The sequence below is a fragment of the Lissotriton helveticus genome, chromosome 11 (genome assembly GCF_964261635.1).
Source record: "Lissotriton helveticus chromosome 11, aLisHel1.1, whole genome shotgun sequence".
Taxonomy (NCBI): Eukaryota; Metazoa; Chordata; class Amphibia; order Caudata; family Salamandridae; genus Lissotriton; species Lissotriton helveticus.
Window position 1 is genome coordinate 584,165,361 of NC_136072.1, and position 16,527 is coordinate 584,181,887.

General features: G+C 46.0%; 1 protein-coding gene across 2 annotated transcripts in view; it reads right to left on the reverse strand.

Annotated features, from left to right (window-relative positions):
* Nucleotides 1–16,527, reverse strand: part of HR (HR lysine demethylase and nuclear receptor corepressor) — a 418,401-nt gene that overhangs the window by 113,529 nt on the left and 288,345 nt on the right. The gene's annotated exons all lie outside the window — the stretch shown is intronic.

Sequence of the window (16,527 nt, forward strand, 5' to 3'; positions counted from 1 at the left end):
CTATGGTCCACAGAGCATGCAGAAAGCATGGGCATGTGGGTCAAAAACGAGGTTTCACGCCCCAATGGGATCTAGATGGTACAGGTCATGACTTAGGGCATGGCAAGAGCTACTTTTATATATATGTATGCATGCCTAAATTCTTGAGTTCAAGGGGAGGCTGCAGGACTGCATTCAGATGCAATAGCTGATATGAGTGTGCGTTCCAGTGGTCACCTACCACACTCAAATCACATAACCCTGCTAGTTGTCAGAGCAGTCGTCAATTCAAAAATCAATCACTGTGACAGCCTCCTCGACACACTGCTCATAAGCCTTCAACTAGATCAAAATGGGTGGGGAGATTTGTGGATGATGCTCAGAAACACATCTACCGTCAACATTTTTACTGTTTCCCAGTCAGCCATTCAATTAGAAGTTAAAAGATAACAAATCGTCCGTGCGAGAAAAGAAAATGGAATACTCAAACCAATAACCTCTGTGATTCAGTGCATGGAGCACTATGATACCATCAAGAGCACAAATGCAATTAAATGAGGACTTCACCTTCTGGGAAGTTCCTTCTCAATATGCCAAACCCACAAGGATAGATCCAGACCATGGTATATCTTGGAGTGGCCTTAGATGTCTCAACAGTGAGGCTGCGGTTGGGTAAAAATATCCCAGTCATCTTCATGAGAAATGATGTATTCCTGCTAGACACACTGGAATGGTTGTCTTCCCCGAATAGTTTCATACTTTTCTAGTGGGTAAGGGCTTAGGTCATTATCTCACACCCAAAATCAGGTTTTGTGAGCTTGCTCTTAATGCTGATAAATGCTCACTGTTCAATCTTGCAGGCAGTAGACACTGCTGACCTTATCACCACTAATAACCTGGACCATTCAGTTCCACCTCATCTACTGAACATCTGACACTAATCTAGCATTCATTTTTGTAATAACTATTCTCATCAGAGCAGGCTCAACTATTTGCACCAACATCTTCCTATGCAACTTAACATATAAGATGACACATCAACCAAAACCTTGAAGGATGTTGTCCACAACCAGTTGGGCACCGCCAACATCACACTATTTGTCAGGCTGCTGACCCATAGCAGTGGGAACAGCCGGGACCTCATCCAAATCACCATGATGCACCTCATGTGTAACTCACGATTACACGGACTCCATCACATTGACTTTGTTGCTGCCAACACTTTTGATGTACCACGCATCTCAGACTCTTTGATGCCAGCCAACGTCACCACAAGAAATGAGGAAAGCCTTCATACATTTCCTAACAAAAATATTCAGGCTTTTCTGTTTTCAGTTTCTATTTGTTGTGATTCCAGTAGGTTTTTTTTGCGTTTTCCAATGATTTTAAAAGTTGTAAAAATGTGTAGTTATCAGTGTTTACTCTTCTTTAGTTTAGAACGCATCAGAGAGATTCTGCCTTTCCAGTGCTCATGAATAATTTTACTTTTATTTTCTTCCTCCCCTCATTCGTTCGCGTTGCTAATTCTTCCTTCCTCTTTTCCTGCCCCTAACTCCCTCCTGCACCTTTTCCTTGCATTTTCTCTTTCAAGTAATTTTCCATGATTCCTCCCACCCCATTTGTCAGCACTCAAACTGCTGTTTCCTCCAGTCCAGTCCCGCCCCATGTCAAGGATGTGGTTGAATGGGGAAGGCTTGCACGTTAAGATTTGAATGCAGTAGGTACAAAGTTATTGGTGTGTATTTAACACACCTTTCTGCCGCCCTATTCATCAGACACATTGCAAAGAGAAGCAGAATAACGATTTTATATTTAGGACATGAGATGTACATTGTGGGGGGTTTGATGCTCTCCCACTGCAAGTCGGTGTCACACTGTTCTTATCTTTGCCACCAGTTACCAGGAAAGGGTTGGACTAATAAATACATTATTACTGCCTGTTTTGAGGCTATTTATTTAGTACTTGGTCAAAGGGGAGATGCCTGCATTCTGTTAGCTGTAGGACCTTTGGAAACAGCTAACTGTGCTGCTGTTTGAAGAAACATTTGATGTGGTGAAGAAACTTCATGAGAGTGTGGCTGCATTGGGTTGTTTGCCTATGCAGTTCACATCATTTATGAAATTATACATTGCTAGACAAGCCATGCAGATAGGTTTTTGTTTTATGTGAAAGGCTTCAAAAAAGCTGCTAAGCATTGCTGTTTTACGAATCATGAATGCCTTTGTTTATTTTAAAGCAGTAGAGGGACTGTGCTCCTGCCAGGAATGTGAGACCGTTGCATAAGGCACTTTACCTTTGTGTACTGTGCAGAGTGCACTGTTCTAGTGCAGTTTCTGTCTTGGGGGAAGAACAAACACAGCCCAGTATGTTTCCATTAAATGAAGTGGATTGTACTCATGATGCTATCAATTGTCAGCTTCCATTTCTGCACCGTAAGTTTTAATCTTCATCTTCACATGGAAGAATTGGAATGAAAGTTGATTTTAGTGATAGTGAGACTCTATGATGAATGTTTTCTATATCAGTACACAATCTCAAAATGGATCGATGCCATGTACTTTCTCTGAATGTGCTGTGCGCAGCACATACTAGAACACACAGAACAGTGCCTACTTCTTCATATGTCTGATCTATACTGTCAACAGCTTACAGGTTATTGTGTAGATTTTCTGAGTTAAGGTATACCCTGTAGGCATGACAGTTTCTGCAAATCCAGTGCATTAAACCCTTCTGAGCCAGTGCATGGATGATGGAGATGTTCATGGTATGGTCCCTGACCCTTCTGTATGCTGGGAAGCAGTACCTATAGGCATGCGTTCCTATAGGCACCTTCACGATTCTAAACTAAGATTTGGAGTGTTGGTTAAAGGTCTTTATGGGAGGAGAATGATTTTGGGGCATCCGCATGCACAGTGATCTTTGACATCGCAATTCTGATACCAGGGCTTTTTGCTGTGAACCCGCTATCCATGAAGCAGCTACATTTAGTGAACAGTAAGCTGAAGCCATATGAGGTGAGCCATGCTCCCAAAACAGGAGGGAAAGAAGGTCCTGGGATACTAAAGAACTTGTGGATTGTCAAAGGGAATATTATGTGACATACCATGGCCTGAGTGGCCACAGCCGGAGTATCCATCACCGAAAAGTCCTTCCAGGTGGAAACTGCATATAAACTGATTTGACACTATAGTGCACCAAAGCATTAAAAGTGCAGCAAAGTCTAGTGTTTTCCAGTTTCTACTGAAATAAATGTTCTCCCTTCAGTGGTGATTTATCCGTTATGACCGATTTTGACTGAAAATCAGAAAACTTGAACATACTCCTTGTAAACTTTATAACGTTGGTCGCATTAGCTGATCCAAGCACATGAGTATAGTTCTTCTGCTCTAAGACTGCTCTCCACCCTATAGATGACTGCAGATGTCCTCACCCACTCAACATCCACTATGTGAAGGCCAAACCTTCCACACCATAATACAGCCATGAGCATGCTGACAGTAAAAGCAAAATCGGATGGCTCGAACAAGGTGCACAGACTACAGTTAAAAAAGATCTGCACCACGTGAAGGCATCTCATCTGTGAAGCCTCCAACAGAAGAAGGTCACTCTTTCAGGCAATCAAGCATATTATGAAGCATTTTCCAGAGATCGCACAGGTTCACTCCTAGAGAAAAACAAGATCAACAAAGTCTTATAGGACAACATCAACACAACTGCAGCAACTACTGCAGCAACTGCAGCAAACATCTTCACGAAAGTCCCACCAACAGTTCATCGAAATCAGCCACTTCCAGTGTCCTCTGGGTAATGTGGCAAACATGTGTCAATTTCTGAAAGCCATAGAGTACAAAGATGATGCCATCCCATCAATAATAGTGAAGTACCTCTCTCAGCCACTTCCAATGTCCTCTGAGTAATGTGGCAAACATGTGTCAATTTCTGAAAGCCACAGAGTACAAAGATGATGCCATCCCATCAATAATAGTGAAGTACCTCCCAAGAGAAGGCCTGATACATCAAATAAACATTGCCAATATCTTATTCAACCAAGGTGCCTTCCCTGATGTCCTCGAGATGACAGGTTCTGCCCATTTTAAACAAGTCTATCTTGATACAATGTCCTAACAAACTACCGGCTGACAACTCGCCTCTCATTCTTCGGCATGGTTGATAAGTAGGCTATTGCTAACCAGATTCATTGGGGAATCAAGAGAAACACCGTCTTACAAGACTACCAGCAGCAGAACCAATGCAACACAGTAACAGTAATATCCAAGTGGGGAATGGTGCTCTTCAGATCTCCAACAGTGTTCTAGCCTACTCCACCTCTTTGCAGTTTTCAACACTGAGGATTACCGGCCCTTCTTAACTACTAGACACTCAGATTGAACTTCATATGGATCATCCTTGCTAGGGTCACAATACAACTTTCAATGAGAGCCCAGCTCCTCTGCATAAACTTTTCCAGGCCAGTAACCAAACCTGCCATCTGCAGCATTCACCAAAGTTCCATTCTTTCATAGATAATCTTAAACTCAAACACAGAACTAGTGGGAATTTCGATGGCTGGCAAGGACATCAGAATTTATCAGGTGGCAGTGTGGCACACAACTGTGCCTAAATGTCTCATCTTGCCATTTAAACAGCAAAGCCTCATGCCTAACTGAAGCTGAACAACCACCATTGCAGAATTCTATACTAACTGCATACATCTGGAAACAACAGCAAGGCTCACAGAAATATTCCTCTGTGGCTTCACTTAATGGCTTATTGTCAGCACCAAGCTCCAGGGCATCCACATAAACATCATACCCGGTTTCACGACATACATGCTCACAAGATGGAGGATGCCTGGCTCCTGCTGACTTTGCAGACTGAACCCCTTTCTTCTAGAAGCAAACTTCCAACCTGCCATCAAGGTGCCAACTCAAACGTGGCTATGCCCTACTGGACAGCACAAGCGTGATAGCTTTACACCGCCTTTTAGGGGACACTATTGAGGTGTGCCTCTCACCAGCATCACATGTAATACTTGCTGAATCATCCCCAGTGCTTCCTTTAGTCAAAATGCAAGGTTATCCCCTCCAGTGGAACACAAAGACTAGCAACAGCAGAATCTCCATAAAGGAAACCAGGCGTTGCAAGGAGGGTAAGTTGACATGCCAGGGCATCAACTCCAAAACTGGCGGAGGGGAGAGCGGTGGAATGGAAGGACTGGCATTCTAGTAGGTCCAGATATGCAGGGCGCCAACATCCACTTCCAGAAAGAGTTGCCGCCTCATCAAGAAAAGCAACACATTGTTGCGGTGTAACTACCCGGTAGTCATTCCCCCTGAAGGGATGCACCAAGTCTCCTTCGCCATGTACCCTGCTATTTTCTAGTGTCCTCCTCCGATGCCGTCCTGTTGCTAATTCCATACCTCCTCCTCACCTCCCTACACCGTAATCTCGCCCCCTCCCCCAACAGAAATCTCCAAACTATAATCCCCACTCCTGATTGGCCTCCTTGTTGGTCATCTATTGTAATCCCCTCCCCTAGACACTCCTCTTCTCAGTGACGTATTCTGCCTCCACCCCCTTTTACAGAGTGTTCCAGAATAGCACCTTTTACCATCTCTGTTAGTAAGAGTTAAAAGTACTTGACTGAAAGCAACATTTGCCATAATCTGGCCTCTTTGCACTGAAAGAAATATCAGCTACTCCTGTCCAGTAGGCGTAATATTTTGGGAATACCATGGCGATCTTCCTGAAGCTTTAGCGATTATGGCAAAGAATTCCAACAGTGGTCCGCTCCCCCTATTGCGACCCTTGTCTGCCTTTGGTAGCTAGGTAACTATAATCTGCAGTCTTTGAAGTTCTGCACTCAGATATTTTGGACACCACAGATAGCGAGAGGCTGTGGGCGTAGTCTTTACCTGAAAGATATTTCAGACATTTTGGGGATATTTCGGATTTTTTTGTACAGTGCTTCATTGCTGCGTGGCTAGGTTCGTGTTGCAGAAATCACAGACTTCTATTGATACATAGCTACAAATAATCATTCCACGTAGGTTTAATTTTTTTTACAAATTCGCACATGGGCTGGATCCAGTAACCAGCTACAGATCTCCAAGGGAACTAAAGGATCCTACAGTCAAAAATCTGCCTTGCTGCCTCTGGTGCTCAGGCGTAAGCCCTTTACCGGAGCTGGCCAAGTACGCTACAGACTGAACATGTTGTGTCGCCATTAGGTCTGGGTAAAATTTCCATTAAACCGGCATAATCTAGAATAATCTTGGTACATTTTCATAAAGCTAGTTATGTGAATTTCCCGAAATTATGTTCTAATGCTATTTCAAATGATTACACGCTCTTCACTTAAAAATTTAGAAGGAACGAACGCTTGGGAACAACCTGAAAGAGACACTTCTGTTTGCATAGCTTGTGTGTTTGCACTATTTGCTTTATACCACCAAAGCATTCTCCATCCAAAATGGGTGCAAGGACACATTTTTGACTAAAATATAGCGCTAAATGCTGGCTTTAGAATTCGTGTAGTTTCCCCCAAAACGTCGAGTGATTACCTAATTGCACATTACGCGAATTTCGCGCGCCGCGATTTCCCATGAGTAGTCTAGCAGACACAGAGTTGACTACAGGAGTCCTGCAAACACATTGCGTGCAATAATGTTGGGCCACAGGCGCATTGCCTGACAGTCTAATGAAGTAACTGCGACTGGCCCACGATCGTCCAGCGTCAGAGCAGAGGAATGTGGGACGTCGCAGCACTTGGATATCTGAGGGGACCCGGGCTGGCTCGTAGACTGCACGTGCAGCAGCGCTGTATGTGCAGGTAGCAGGGTATTGCTTGCACCCATTTCTTATTTGCCCGGTAGTAGTCACACAAGATTCAGTGTAGGAATCTGAGCTCCTGCACCTTCATTCCTTGGCCGTGCACCTGTATCCCTGCACCCCAAACCTCCTCATTCAAGGAACCTAGACTTGCCCGACTCGTGGCCACCCCCACCCCCACTGGGAAGTGCCTTAGTTCCCAGTGTGTTCTTGTGGTTTGAGAGACTACCATTTATTGCAGTACTACCCTTTTACCTGTGTTTGGTGCTCTTTTGTAACATGCACACGTCACTTTTCTCTTGTAACACACTGTTTGCTACCTCTTACTTTTTGTTTGCTTTCGATACTTGCACAAGTGCCACCATTGCCTACGTAACGTTTGCTCTTGTGTTTGAGTGTCCTCCATTTATTGCAGTATTATACCTCTACTTCTACTTTGTACGCTTTTTGTAACCTGCACACGTCACTTTTTCCTCCTGTAATGCACCGTTTGCTACCTCTTGTATTAAGTTTGTTCACGATTGTCACTTTTGCCTCATGTAATGTAAATTTTGCTTTTGTAATTTGTTCACTTGTAATGTTCTCTTGTATCAGTTCTGATACAAGATCAGTTCCTACTGTGAAGCGCTATGACACCTTCGGGTAAAGTCCGCGCTATATAAAAACGCATACAATTTTTTTTTGCCGCGTGCAGAGCACGTCCGGTTCCCCACACGACCTTGATTGTTGCGTGACGTCACTGCGTCGTCTGGCTTGTTCCTGCACGTCGCCCCTCCCCAAGCTTGTCCTGGCGTTCACCCTCAGCATCCCCCAGACGGACATTGCCCAGCCAGCATCCTCTGGCGCCTTTATTCCCCAGGCTTGTCCTGACAATTCACCCTCCTACACTCCTATTATCCAGCCGTGCCCTGCCACTTGCCCCCCATACACCCCCGGTGCCCTGGCCGTCACCCTCGCGCAGTCCAGCCGCGGCGTCTCCTCGAGTAACCCACGCTGGCCCAGCTTTGTCTAATTACACACACTGAGCAGGAACAGAGAAGTCTGTTTGTCCACAAACAACGCCAGCTCCGCTTGGCAGCCGCCGTGGTGTTATGCAAGCGAGGACGCCGCCAACGGGGCCGAGTCTGGCAGGAAGGAGGCCGCGGCCCCCGGAGCCTTCTCCGTCCTGGGTCCCGTGTGCCCGCCCCATGCTCTGAGCGTTTGTCCAACTGTCCATCCGTGGTGGTGTCTACATATCTGCCTGTCTCCGCGTCTGTCTCTGCGTAGAGGGTAACGTCGGACTGCCCCAGACAACATCAACCTGGTTTAGGCTTCCTCTGTCATACGAGGTGCCAACCTTCCGCCGCTGATTCGTCTGGCTGTCCCTGGGTCTCCATGCGCTTCGCAGTCGCCATCTGCCCATCTCAGGCATCGGCGAGCCATCCTATGCTATGCCCGTCTATCCCTCCATTCGACGCGTGCCTGTGCCAGATGGAGTGTGCTCAAGTTTCCGTTTTAGTGCGTCTACTTGTATTTCCTAGGCTAGAGCGAGTGGCTGGCGATCCACACACACGCTCAAATTTCTATATTTTTTTTGGGGGGGGGGACTAGACAACTCGGTGAAGATTTTTTTGTGAAGTGAGACAAGGTTGTGGGTGGATCACCCGTACACACAGTCCCTTACATGCAGACTAGGATTGTATGTAACTTTTAATGTGTGCGTAACACCATTTTTGAGGACATATTAATTTTTAGTTCTCTTTACGCATACCTTTTTGCGGCACAAGATTTTGTTTGCGTTGAAAAGCTTTCGTGGAACTATGGGGCATGTTTATAAAGAATCGACGCAGGGCAGCGCTGCAAGTCATTTTGCTGCGCTGCCCTATGCTAATTCGAAAGGGCAGGAAAGCACCCTATTTACAAGATACAGTGCATTCCTGTCCTTTCTGCCGGCGCACAATTAGCAGCCCTGCGTAAACGCAGACACCCTTGCACCATAATGCAAGGGTGTCTGTGTTGTTGGCATGATTGTTTTTTGTGCAGGATGGGACATCTTCCTGCACAAAAACAACCATTGGAGGCGTTTTCCTTTCTATGGGGCATATTTACTAGGAAATAGCGCAGCACTTCAAGCAATTTTGCAGTGCTGCACTGTGTCATGTAAAAACGCAGGAATTCGCCACATTTAAAAGAATACGGTGCACCCCTGTGTTTTCTCTTGCACTAACAATAGTTACCTAGTGTCAACACAAACGCCCTTGCGTAATAGTGAAAGGGTTCCTGCATTGCAGGGATGATTTCCTGCAACACAGACACCCTTGCACCCCCTGGAACGCAGGCACCCTTGCACTATGGTGTTAGGGTTTCTGTGTTGCAAGGAATGATTGTTTATGTGCATGAAGGGACACCTTTCTGCACATAAACAATCTAAGGGACACCTTTCTGCACATAAACAAACTTTAAAGGCAATTTGGTCTTTCTATGTGTGCTGCAGAATGCAGCACACATCGAAAGAGCAAAAACGTGGAGAAATACAAGTATTTCTCCTGGTTGCGCCAATCTTAAACCTGCTTTTGAATGGTGTTAGTTTTTGCCGTTGCCTCAGATTTACAAATCCATGTAAATCTGGGGCAGTGTCAAAAAGCAATCGGTGTTGCTAGTGGCGGGTGGCATGGTTCGCGGGTGGGGGGCGAGTAGCGCGGGAGGGTTTTTTGGGGGGGAATGGTGTGCGCAATATGAAAATAAAAATAAAGTTGCCTTGCCGTCGGGTCCAGTGTCTCTGCTCCTGCGCTCCTCGTCTTGACTTGAGGAACAGGAATCACAGACATGCCCCACTGACCAAGCACAACGCTGCAAAGCAGCATTGTGATTGGTAAGCATCCCGGCTCCCCTGACCAAGCACAACACTGCAATGCAACGCTGTGATTGGTCTGAGCGCCATGTCATGGCGCTCCGCCAGGGACTGGAGGGGCGGGCATGTTCTCCAAGCAGGCAGCCTGCATGGAGAACAGGGAAAGTGCGCCTGACTGGTTTGGGCGGTCCAAGAGGGCTGACCAAACAGTAATTGCAAACCACTCCTTCCCTGCTCTGCAAGCAGAGCAGGCCGGCCGCCCGCTAAGCAGCATGAAGCATAATATGATAATAACTCAAAGTTATTATCATTTTATGTTTCGTACTTTGCACTGCCAACACCCAATTGCTTGCCCCTATCATGTAGATATCTACGTGAAAGGGTACCATATGTACAAAATGGCGTTAAGCCACACAAAGTGGCTTAACGCCGCTTTGTAAATATGGGACAGGGCATGGCGCCACTGGAATGTCGGAAAAAGTGACAATCCAGTGGCACAACCCCCTTGTAAATATGGCTCTATGGAAAGAGGAAAAAACATTACGCCACCCCTTGGGAGATACACGGTCTTAATGCACTCCCAGATTTACACCATGTTGAAAATCTGGGTAAGTGTCAAAACCAATGGGCATTGCGTGGGAACACCCATTGCAACACCCATGACATGCCTCCCTGACGCATTGTGAGGCAACGCAGCGACTTGCGCTGCGTTGCTTCCCTCTATATCTACAAGGCCATGAAAAGCCACGGAGGTTGGCTTTACATGGCCTTGTAGATATGGCCAAGCCCTGAGCGCCACCAGACCGTCACAAAAAGTGATGTTCCAGCGGCGCATAGGGCTTGTAAATAAGCCCCTATGAAACTATATGGTTGCCGTATGGGCTGTGTTAGCAGTGGTTACTGCTTGACTTACAGAAACACATTGACCAACTAGCCTGCCACGCACTCTGCAAGAATCCAATCTTTCCAACCCCATAAGCCTGTCTTCCAAAGACAACACGACTACAAAAATGCCTTGAACTCCAAACCCAGAAGGTCCCGCATGCCAACAAGAACCCTTGTGCTCCAAGCACAATGAGCTCAGCACTCCAAACTGAAGTAATCTTTCAAACCCAACAGAGGACTGCACTGAAATTCCATGGAGCCAGCACTTTGAAAACAGCCTTTTTGCCAACTGGAAAGTTTCTCAGCACCTTCAAACAAACCAAGCTTTCCATTAGCAACAAAGCTCCCAAACCCAATGAACTTGCTTTACCAAAATCTATGCCTCCAGCGCTTCAGTTGCGAGGAACCAAGTCAAGTAAACCAAAGGAGCCTTATACACCGAACACTACAACACCCATGGAGCCAGAAACTTCAAGTTTGGGTGCATGATTCCCTACCTCCAGGGATCCTGTTACTCTTACATTACGCCATGCAATCCCATTCCACACAGCCCGCCAATGCAAACCACAGAACCTCCAAAGGCAAAACAATAACACTAGGTGTCCTGAAGTGAGTAGTTCACAGGCCAAAGGCGGGTAAAGGAAAGATATCCAAAGCTCAAAGCATAAGGGGTGGCTTCAAAGTAATGAGGGCAAGGTCCACAGCAGGAGAAATAAGTTCTTTACCTTTTAGAAGGGCGGTAGCCAGCGGAGTCTAACGAAGGAGCAAGGTGCACCATGTTCAAAAAGGATTTCTTCTTGGATATGACCCAGAGGCAGGTAGTGAAGTATTCAATCTGTTCCACTACAGTAAGTCATGGCTCTTTCCTACGAGGCAGAGTCCTCAGTGCTCAGATCACCAGAGTATCTCTCCCACGAAAAGAACCTTTCAGGTTTTGTTGTCTGATATTCACCAAGTGGATTAACAGTGTAACAAGGTGTTGGGAGGAGAATGTCCCTGCATGGTCTTCAGACATGTTCCTTTTACCTGGGTGCCCAAGTGTGTGTATTTGGTATTTTTACTTTTGAATTTCTCTCTGGTGGCACACTAATCCAGCATTTGTGCAGAGGCCTAGACTTGTCTCTGGCATGAGCATGTCTGAGTATGGTGTAGACTTGTGACCTAGAGGTGGCACCATGTATATCCTGTTACTTACAGTAGACTACTGTCCCTGACATGGGTTTAGCAAACAGAGCAGCATCGGCAGAAAACCCTAGTGTGACCAAACCTTTTTACCAGAGTCACTGGAGTGGATGCCTACTTGTGTAAAGTTCTGCTCCTACGTGCTTATCCAGTCCCTAGTTCTAACATCTAGAGTGCATGTTATGCATGTTGCTCTATGTAGCCTGTGTGGCACATGTATGGCACCTGTGTGTGAGCAAGAGTAATGGGGGCCAGTGGAATCCATTTAGATACTGCTAGCCTAGCTTTCCACAAGATGGTAAGGTGAAGGTCATTTTACCAGACAGTGGAAGTAATTTGCTCACATTCTTGAAGCTTAAGGTTGGGAACCTAGGTACAGAAGTGAGGTCGGTCATGACAGCTTGTTTAGATATTCAGTGAGGTCTTTTGTTTAGCATTGAGCTGCTGATTAATCTTCCTGAACACTGCCATTTGTTGGATGGTAGGGGTGAGGGGTGGGATTGCAGACTCTGTTGTCCAAGATGAGGAAACCGTTACGTGAGACCTGCCCTTTTGTCTTTCTCGGATTAGTCCTTCAGTTGGGCTGATGGCAGACATGAGCAGAAACCTCAGACCTCTTTGTGCTTGTTATGGGTAAGCCATATTGGAGGCTACTATGCTGTGAGAAGCACCACTCTACCCAAAGATATGTCTGAGCAACCACCTGCAAAGGACACTTAAAATGGGAACCACCATAAACTGGTTCTATAGTTTTAGACAGTGAATATACACATCCTGTCTGCCAGTTGTGAATAAAGGTGGGACCCTTCTACCCCACTTATTGTTCCAGTTTCAAGTCTTCAATGGCCAAGGAAGGGAGTGCCTCACAGTGCATTCATAGGACTGCTGTGCAACCAGAGCTGATGTCTGCTTGGTATCCAGTCTCCCAGAGGTGCCTGAGGTCTGGATCTCCTGCTGGAGGAGCTGTATAACTATCATGAAGGGCCTAGGAGCCTGTCTGCCTGTTGATAGAGGAAAGGAGACTGCCAGTCCTGGAGGAGGAGAGCTTGAACAGAAAGAAATGAAGTGCATCATGTTCCTGATGTTTGTGGGGTACCTTGAAGAAAGCACTTTTGGAGAGTGGTCTGTTGGATCCGAGCATCATAGAGCTCTCAAACTCTGCATAATGAATCCTGGCCCGAACCAGAATACCACAACCGCAAGCAACGAGGCCCGGTTGTTACTGTTATTGCATGTTGTGATTGGCCTGTGTATGGCTACATCTGCCCAAGCTGAGATCAACGTGTCCATGGCTGCATCTGCCAATGTTGTGTTCAGCCTGTGCTACCCAAGCTGAGATTAAACAATGATGGCTGAAAATGATGAAGTTCCGGGGCTACATATGCCAAGAAGTTGTACTTAGCCTGTGCGGGGCTGCAGCAACCAAATTCATGATCAACCCATGGGGGCCTGTATCTACCAAGAATCACCAGGCCATGTTGGGACTTTTACAAGGACCTGCTTGCACCAGTATCGGCCCATTATCAAGACCCTGAGCTCCAGTACATTTACCGTCAGTCAGGTCGGGACCGCACCACATTAAGACTACTGCCTTCTGTTCCTGCCTGCTAAAGGATCAAGAGCGGGCAGAACTGCCAGCTCACGTGCCACCACTTAATCGGAGTGTGTGGTGGCATGGCTGACCTGTGAGTACTGACTCCACTTGAGGCTGGTAACAGACTAACCAAGACAGAGGGCACATACTTTTAGGGTGTGATTCAGTCTGCACATGAGCTATATTCATGTTATTCCCAAAGAGGGGGCCGCTCCGGAATGGGGCAACAACCTGGGGATGGGGGACATTGAGGGAATCAATATGGCTCAGCACCGGTCAAATAGCACCCAGAGACACTAAATTGTTTCTGTTATAGAACTGTGTAATATAGAGAGTGTACTATTGCTAATAACATTCTTTCTTGAAAAGACAGCCACTGAGCTGGGCATTTTTTGTATTGAATTGTTGATTGATTGTTGACCTCATCCTCACTATCCTTGTGGAGCCTGTAATTGATCACATTGCTACCATTGGTAGAGAAGTGCAGAAAGGGTTGTTCTTGGCCCAGTTCGTAGAGCCACAGTAGGATAGACCATGGGAAATCAGAAGCAAACAATCTCAGCCCACAGGGTTGAGGCCCAGTAGCCCCTGCTTGCAACACACCCTCGCCGAACAGGTTCTGACGCAAGGCAATTTGGAAATAAGAGGTCTGCCTATGTGACATAGAGAGGTACAGCCAGTAGAAACATGGGAAGTGTGTTGCCAGCGCACAAAACACTGAAGAAGCCTTATTGAGAATACTCTGGGGATTGCAGGAGGCACATACATAATGTCGTGACCTGCTCTATAGGCCAAGCAGTACAAGACTATATTCCTCATACTCAAAAGACTTCACTCGACCCCTCTTCTCAACTGCATTGCTTTCAAAGCCTGCTGCTTTGTCTATGAAGAGAAATTATCAATCACCCCACTGTACCTTGCATGCAAGATCTACATATCTTTTGGCTTTCGAAGCACAAACAGCATTGCACCATATCAGTCTACATAGTCCTCCTCTTCACCTCCAACCCTGCTCGCATTTACTTTTGAGTTTTCCCTCTCACTTTTGATCCCATCCTGTACAGCACTTCCTTGCTCTGTAGCTTTGTTCCCCTTATGTAAGTGCCGAACACACATCTGAAGAAAGATAAAGCCAGACTTTTGGCAGTGTCAGAGTTCGTGACTGTGAAAGTGAAGGTTTAAAACCACAAGTCCTTTGGGGAGAAATTAAGAATGTAAACCTGTATACCAAGGAGGAAAGGGTGGAGAGGTATTACAGTGGAAATGCTCATTTTCAAAAAGTGCAGAACTTTGAATTTTCCCATGGAAGAGATTCCTGGAAATAGAGGGTTGGATTTTGGACACATGGGGAGGCTCACAGATAACTTTATCTTGTCTGTAATGACGGGGGAAGCAGGGAAGGAAAACAGTAAAGGAATTGAAAGAGTCCTGCGTCTTCAGAGTGGACCACTACCACTGAGCTTAGCAGGGTAGTGCACCAAATCTGTATAAACAAGCATTTACAATGCAATAGGTCTCGCAGTTGTTAGAGTTTGAGCTATTGGCATTGTAAATGGCAATGTCTTTTATTTATGTGTTGGTTTTTAAAACATAAATAAAAGGCATTGTCATTTACAATGCCAATAGGTTAAACTCTCGCAAATGCGAGACCTATTGCATTGCAAATGCTTTTTTTTTATGTAGTTGTCTGTGAAGTTCCACTTGCAAGTCATGGAGCACGCCCAGGTCAAGCAGAATCTGTGGTGTTTCTAGACAACTGAAACAGCCAATTGTTTTATGGCCATTTCTTGCAGGGGCTTCACAAAAAACAACCACGAAGACTGACAGGGGAGACCCCTCAGCAATCCTGCATATTATTGTTTTAGGAGAAAAGATAGTTGCAAAAAAATACTAGGCGTGACCGTCTGGACAAGATTGGACAAAACCAAAGAAAAACAGCAGTCTTTTCCACGTTTGGGGTGTCTTTAAAGCCCTAGCCTAGCAACATTTTAACTACACTCTGCATCTGCACTCTAAATCTGCACTCTGCACTCTGAATCTTGAATCTGCACGCTGCACTCACACTCTGCACTCTGAATCTGCATGCTGCACTCACACTCTGCACTCTGAATCTGAATCTGCACTCTGAATCTGCACTCTGAATCTGCACTCTGAATCTGCACTCACACTCTCCACTCACAATCTGCACTCACAATCTGCACTCACAATCTGCACTCACAATCTGAACTCTGGATCTGCACTCTGAATCTGCACTCTGAATCTGCACTCTGAATCTGCACTCTGAATCTGCACTCTGAATCTGCACTCTGAATCTGCACTCTGAATCTGCACTCACAATCTGCACTCACAATCTGCAATCACAATCTGCAATCACACTCTGCACTCACACTCTGCACTCACACTCTGCACTCACACTCTGCACTCACAATCTGCACTCACAATCTGCACTCACAATCTGCACTCTGAATCTGCACTCACAATCTGCACTCACAATCTGCACTCTGAATCTGCACTCTGAATCTGCACTCACACTCTGCACTCACACTCTGCACTCACAATCTGCACTCACAATCTGCACTCTGAATCTGCACTCTGAATCTGCACTCAAATCTGCACTCTGAATCTGCACTCTGAATCTGCACTCACAATCTGCACTCACAATCTGCACTCACAATCTGCACTCTGAATCTGCACTCTGAATCTGCACTCTGAATCTGCACTCACAATCTGCACTCACAATCTGCACTCACAATCTGCACTCACAATCTGCACTCTGAATCTGCACTCTGAATCTGCACTCTGAATCTGCACTCACAATCTGCACTCACAATCTGCACTCACAATCTGCACTCACAATCTGCACTCTGAATCTGCACTCTGAATCTGCACTCACAATCTGCACTCTGAATCTGCACTCTGAATCTGCACTCTGAATCTGCACTCACAATCTGCACTCACAATCTGCACTCTGAATCTGCACTCTGAATCTGCACTCTGAATCTGCACTCTGAATCTGCACTCTGAATCTGCACTCAAATCTGCACTCTGAATCTGCACTCTGAATCTGCACTCACAATCTGCACTCACAATCTGCACTCACAATCTGCACTCTGAATCTGCACTCTGAATCTGCACTCTGAATCTGCACTCTGAATCTGCACTCTGAATCTGCACTCTGAATCTGCACTCACAATCTGCACTCACAATCTGCACACACAATCTGCA